At 35.2% G+C, this 6,517-nt stretch overlaps 1 long non-coding RNA gene across 2 annotated transcripts; it reads left to right on the plus strand.

Annotated features, from left to right (window-relative positions):
• Positions 1-4,111: 4,111 nt before the first annotated feature.
• On the plus strand, positions 4,112-6,275 carry LOC110753189 (uncharacterized). 2 transcript variants are annotated; one of them, XR_002526112.2, is made up of 4 exons: positions 4,112-4,363; positions 4,488-4,609; positions 4,687-4,726; positions 5,909-6,275. It is a non-coding gene; the product is annotated as an uncharacterized LOC110753189 (long non-coding RNA). The 2 variants fall into 2 exon arrangements; XR_015836363.1 differs by lacking the exon at positions 4,687-4,726 and having other exon boundaries at positions 4,114-4,363.
• The last annotated feature ends 242 nt before the right edge of the window (positions 6,276-6,517 follow it).

Genomic DNA, 6,517 nt, shown 5'->3' on the forward strand with positions numbered 1-6,517 from the left:
TGCAGGGAGAAAGAGGCGGCGAAGAAGAGAGGGGGAATCTTTCAATCGAATATTCTCGTGGGAAGAAATCGCTCCCACAACGATCTCAGAACTCATTCAATCGCAGCAGCAGCAACTCTGGCAAAAGACACGAATGGCTCAAGACTTCTGCTCTCTCTCAGAAACTGTTTCATCTCTCTCTTTATGATGAGATTAGGGTTAGAGAACATATATGACGGGAGCAGGGTCTTAAGCTTATATAGGGCTAGGTCAAGTCGTCTCTACTCATCACCGAGGGCCGACTTGACTAACACTCTAAGCCCATCAAGCAACGGTTCACGCAAAAGGAAATAAATAGGACCCCTTTAATTAGCTTCAAAACTTTCCTTATTTCACAAAGTTTTGGGCCTCAAGGTATAACCTAATTTAAACTTTAATCAAACCTGAAATAACTTAGTATCTAGTGCATCGATCTAAATAGGAATATAACATTCTCCCACTAGATCAAGCACTAGAGCACTAAGCTTCTGTATTGCAAAAGTTTAATAATCTTTATTGGCCATGAATTTAAAACAGTTAAGTCATTCCATTCAAGATACAGTGAAAAGCGATTAGACAAAATGAACTATAGACAAGCACTGCTCTCTTTTATTAAAAACAGGTCATCTATAATCACATAATGCAATCTCAAAACATGAAGCACCTACAAACGCGAATCTTAACATGTACTGATCTGTAATGTGAATCTTTATGCTTTTCATACACATACCCCTTTATGACTTAGCAAAAGTCAATCCGCAATGTTATTAAAACATTAGTATCTCAAAGAGACCATAAACTCACATGCATACACAAAATGCATAATAAGTTTAAATAGTTAAATAGTCAAAATGGTAGAAATTATCTAATGATAAAAACTGTCAACCAAATTAACATCCTTAAATGCAAATCCCTTAATACATAAAACATCAAAATTTAAACATACTAGAAATCTATTAGAATGGGAAAAAGACTCCCACTAGATTGCAACATCAAAGCTAGGAAATAATCCCATGCTCTCAACATGTCTCATAAAAGCTTCTAAAGACAAACTTTGTGAACGGATTTGCAATCATATCTTGAATTTTGATATGATCAAACCTTACTAGTTTGTCTACTACCTTCTCCCTCATTATTAAACCCTATAATGAGTGAGATCATAATCGATCTCATTCATTCTGATAATATCTTTAAAATCAAACTTTCATCTTTTGAAGTTTGATCTAGTGAATGTTTCAATTTGCGAGAAATTGATTGAGGAAGAATTCGATGCTGTAAGGATTTGCAAAGGAAAGTATAAGTACTTCCTAAGAAATTGAGTCTCAATTTATTAAGAGAAAACAATTTTTTCAGTTTAACTTTAATTCACAAAGCTAACAAATAACATATGCAAGCTTCCTTAATTAAGTATAACACCTTTATGGAAAGAGATTACTTATAGCTTACAAACATATTACGTGTTATTTTGTGCCATCAGAAACAGATTACAAGATAGATTCTATTTGTTGAAAAAACTTATCAAGTAATTTAGGTATGATGCAATTTAGGTTATTTATTTAGGGTTTGAGTATTTAGGTTTGGTTTTGTTATGAAAAATTTGTTGATTCTTAGAACAAAAGCAAGTTCCTATTTAGCACAAAAATAACCAAACAAAAACACAATCTGAGAAAAAACCCTAAAATTGCAGTGAACAGTATTTCTTCCGTGAACAGTGCTTTAGGGGTTTTCGGTGTCCATTTTTAACCCAAAATACCTTTCCATATAGGGAATGACGCAACTAACAGAACACAATGCTTTGTAGTGATTTAAGGCCATTTTTAGGATTTTAAGGTCATCTAGCAGGTCAAAAACGGGTTTAAAGTTTTGAAGATATGAAAAATCAATTAAAACATGCTTTTTCCAGATTCTTTAATATTCATAGTATTTAGAAAATATGTTGAATCTATCATCAAAATTTTAAACATAACCAAAATAGTCATGGCATCAACGAATAAAGAAATCGCAAAAGGCATGCTTGAAAACGATCTCAATGTGTGTGAGTAACCTGGCTCTAATACCAACTGTTAGATTTTCTATATAAGTGTCCATGATCTTTCACACAACCTGAAATATATAAAAGACATACCTGGTACCATCTTCCTCGAGTACACGATCTCAGAACTCATTCAGTCGCAGTAGCAGCAACTCTGGCAAAAGACATAAACGGATCAAGACTTCTGCTCTCTCAGAAACTGTTTTAGCTCTCTCCTTATGATGAGATTAGGGTTAGAGAACATATCTGACGAGAGCAGGGTCTTAAGCTTATATAGGGCTAGGTCAAGTCGTCTCTACTCATCACCGAGGGCCGACTTGACTAACACTGTAAGCCCATCAAGCAATGGTTCACGCAAAATGAAATAAATAGGACCCCTTTAATTGGCTTCAAAACTTTCCTTATTTCACAAAGTTTTGGGCCTCAAGGTATAACCTAATTTAAACTCTTATCAAACCTAATATAACTTAGTATCTAGTTGTCACGCCCTGGACCCGGGGGTCGGTGGAAACCCCGCGCCCGGTGCGTGAGTAAAATAAAATAAAAAGAAATACAAAGAATGATTTAAAATAAACTTCTTTTATAAAAATAGCTCAAATTTCTTACAACTTTACAATTAATAAATAAAGCTCTATCACTCTCATCTAATTCATCCTCAACTGGTTTAGTCCTTGTCTTGCCCACTAATTCATCTGAAAAATTAAACAGAGTGAGGGATGAGCAACCACCACTTAGTAGGGACATGAGACCTTACCACAGTAGATTGATATAACTAAATTAAGTGATATACAATCACACAGCCAGATATCACATTATTAATCATAATGCATGAATGCTCTTCATCTACTCCCGTTAATTCATATAACTGGACAACCAGACCTGCACGTCCCATACTATGCTTATACCACTTGGTCCCGAATGCCCATTTATATGAACTAACACTCATTTCAACCATCCCATAATTCCCCTTTTGTTAGTCATCTTGTCTAACTCTCTATCGCCAGTCGTGAATCACCCAATAAAAACCATGTGCACTGTGCGATCCCTGAGAACTGGTACCTGCCGAGAGTTAGACTCAACTACACAAAAGATCCTTCCCATTACTCTCTTTTCCATACTTTATCAACCCAAGAATTCCAGCCATCACCGATAACATATGATCATGTCAATATTAATAAAATAATATAGATAATTAACAACACTTCATCACCCAATATCAATAATAATCAAATAATAATATCATGCATAATATAGTGCTCACGAAATTTAATTAAATCAATCCCCGTAAAGGTCCCCCAAGAAATCTCTACCTCATTTCCAAAGCTAGCTCCAAGTTAAGAAAACACAAGCTTGGACCTCTTAACTCCTCCAAGAATATTATTACCACTCTCTCTTTCTTTTTCTTTCTACCACTATTTTTCCTTCGTTTCTCATGCAAACTATGCATGCCTTCTCTAGATGTAGTAAACCATTTGTAAACATAGACTCCTATTTATAATAGTAGAAGTAGGCAACAAGAATCCTTCATTGGTTAATACTCTTGGCAGTAACAATATAGGATAACAACAACTTGAGTTTATCTTCAATCTTTGCATGTCCCGCCACCTAGCAAGAATGGTGGCACCATCTCTAGCTTCAATACTCTTGATCCAACACCTCATGCTAATACCAAATATATCTTTTAAGTCTTAACTCCTAAGTTTTCAATAAAATACAATATAATTTATGATAAGAAGGTTTGTCCAAATCTATCACTCAACTTAATTATCAAAATATATTAAGATTGACCTCAACGTATACCATGCAAATAATATATATATATATATATATATATATATATATAAATATAATTTATAAATAGAAAAATTAGGTATTAGACATAAGTAACTTTACTAATTAGTATTTGAGATATTGAGTATTTTTGTTTGGGTTTTAATACCTAGGAAATAATTGTTATTTTGGATTAGGCCGAAGAGGAGACCCAGATTCGTTGGGCCTGTCTAAATTACAAAGTTAAAATACAATTTTACCCTTTTTGTTTAAAAGCCTGACCAAAATTAGATCTCTCTCATCAATCTCTATCTAGTGGAAGTTGAGGTTAACCTCACGGGAGTTTAGGTCCTCGACCTCGCCGACTCCACAACCTCCTCATCTCTCTTCGACCTCTCTTTGTGGGAGATCAAGATAAAGGAGATGGCTGCAGGCAGAGTTTTTGTTCCTAACAAGATGTTGGTCTCCTCTCCCAAGTTTCCAATAGGTTGTTTTCCTCTCCTAAGTTCCCAACAAACAAGAAGGCGTGCTCTCCTGTCCCAGGTAACCAAGTTTCAACATTCCTTTTCCCAAATTGATTATTCTTTTCTTTGCCCAAATTGATTATTCTTTTTCTTTGCCCAAATTGTTTCTTCACTCTTTACAACTTATTCTTTCCTTTGCCAAGGCCAAAATGTGTGCTCTCTCTGATCCTCTCCACTCCACGCCACACCGTCTCTCTCATATTACAAATTACTTGGAATTTGAAGCCATGAAATGATTGCAAGAAGAAACAAAGAAAATCAGAAGGTGAATCCCTAATTTGTCAATGCTTTCCATATATTATTTGTTTTTAGTAGACATTTTCATATATTGTTTTTGTATAGGATGCTTGGGTATTTCAAGGAGATCGACTCTCCTCCACCTGTGAGAGCCTCTTTCTCTTTCAATCGCTTTTAATGCATTTGCTTGTATTTGGAGTTGGGGGTTTGAAAATAATGTTAATCCTTACGATTTTATAGGTTTTTCTTTTTCTTTTTTGTTTGTTTGTTTGATCCATTTTGTTTGTTTGTTTGAAAAGATGGCCTGGTATTGTTGGATCCATTTTGCTGTATAATTGCCTCTCTTTTTTTCTTTTTGATACAAGTGATTATGTTTTTGGTCAATTTTGTGAAAATCAAAATACTTGAGAAAAAAGAAGCTGCTTTGAAGAATCAAATTCAATTTCATCTAGTTGATCTGGAAGGAACTTCTGTTACCTTGATATGTTTCCATTGCATGTTACAGTGTCTTTTCAATTAGCATGCTTAGTGTTACTAGTAATCTAGCTGGGCAGGCAAGTGATAAAGAACGTAGTTAGAATTCTTTTTTATTAAATCAATTTGATACAGCTCTAATACAAGGATTGCCACTTGCCCTTTGCTTGTTTCAAATATATTTTTTCCTTTTATTTAGGGCCTCTACTCATCACTCAAGTCTGTATTGCACAAAAACAGAAATTGCATTGCAGAAAACGGAATGTGCAATGCAGAAAAGAGAAACATGAATAACCTATTTTACATTCTAGGTGGCTTTCAGTCTGATTCCCTCTCTCCCAACATGTCTTGAATAAAAAATATATATATTGTTTTCTTTTGTTTAACTCTAGAGCTGAGCATTTTTGCACAGACTCAGCATTTCAGTTCCCAAAAAATGCTCAGACTCAGCATTTCAGTTCCCATTTTTGTATTGCAGTTTCTATTTCTGCATCGCAGTTTCCGTTTCTGCATTGCAGTTTCCGTTTCTGCATTGCAGTTTCCATTTTAGTACTTTCATCTTGGTTCCTCCATTTTGCTTCTATAAAATTATTATTATTATTTTTGTATATAATTGATATCTACATTGTATTTTTGTTGCAGTTTCTGCTTTTGTTTTCAGTTTTTGTGTGAATATGTGGTGAAATGAATTTTTTTTTAATTAAAAAAAACCGTTTATCGTTTATATAATTATTGTATAACTGAATAAATATTACAAAATCAAGTTTGGTGTAGTGGTTTGTGAGTGAGCCTTCCTCCTTTGAGGATCAAGGTTCGAGTCCATTCAATGACACAAAATCTTTTTTTTTTAAAGGTGAATAAAGGGCAACGGAGTTGATCCCCTGCAGACGGTGGCAGGCCGGGGACGGGCGGCGGCAGGAGTTTGGCGGCGAGATTCTGTCGGTGGTGGTCGGCGGCGGGATTCCGGCGGTGGTGGCCGGCGGCAGGATTCCGGCGGTGGTGGCCGGCGGCGAGATTCCAGCGATGGTGGTTGGATAGATATGGACATGTGACATAGTATGCTTGCCTTAGAAGGAGTGGCATTGTGTGTAATTTTGATATTTTTTAATGATATTTTTGTAAATTAGGTACCACATTTTGGTCTTTGGCCTTATGCTAATTAGATGAAATTGTATTTCTATCTTCCAAATTAGTAAACTATATTGTGGTTTAAAACTAAAGCTCCCTTTATAAATTAAATGGCAAAATATTACATCTTCAAACTATATAATTTTATAAATATGGGATTTCCACCGACCCCCGGGTCCAGGGCGTGACACTAGTGCACCGATCTAAATAGGAATATAACATCTTATGCCTGCAATCATGAATGTAATAGCGTTTTTGTCCACAATGATAACATCCCTCATTAGCATTCTTTGATTTGTTGTTGGAACTTGCCTTTTTGAATTTACCTTTATCA

This window comes from Prunus avium, chromosome 1 (genome assembly GCF_965620075.1).
Source record: "Prunus avium chromosome 1, drPruAviu1.hap1.1, whole genome shotgun sequence".
Classification (NCBI taxonomy): Eukaryota; Viridiplantae; Streptophyta; class Magnoliopsida; order Rosales; family Rosaceae; genus Prunus; species Prunus avium.